Source organism: Propithecus coquereli, unplaced genomic scaffold (assembly GCF_000956105.1).
Source record: "Propithecus coquereli isolate 6110/MARCELLA unplaced genomic scaffold, Pcoq_1.0 Scaffold341, whole genome shotgun sequence".
NCBI lineage: Eukaryota > Metazoa > Chordata > Mammalia > Primates > Indriidae > Propithecus > Propithecus coquereli.
Window position 1 is genome coordinate 2,795,992 of NW_012149075.1, and position 427 is coordinate 2,796,418.

Below are 427 nucleotides of genomic sequence, written 5' to 3' on the forward strand. Positions count from 1 at the left end.
GGGGGGGGAACCAAGGGCAACACACGTAACCTAAACATATGTACCCCCATAATTTGCTGAAAAAAAAAAAAAAAAAAAAAAAAAGCGCCGCCCCTACTCGCTACACCCGCTTCTCTTCCATGTCTCTGTAGCGCCCTCTCCGATCAGGCTTTCATCCCCGTCACTGCGCTGAGTCGTCCTCTCCAAATCTACTCAATCCTCCACCCTCATTTTGTCTACTTACCAGAACTGGGCATAGCCGATCACTCCCTCCTTCTGGAAATATTTTCTTGCTTGGCCTGTGCAACGTCATCTCTCTTGGTTCCCTTCAAATTCAGTGGCCCTTCCTTTTCAGTCTCTTTTGCTGGCGCCTCATCACCTTCCCGACTTCTAAGTAGCAGAGCGCCTCTGAGTTTGGTCTCAGACTTCTTTTTTTTTTTTTTTTTTT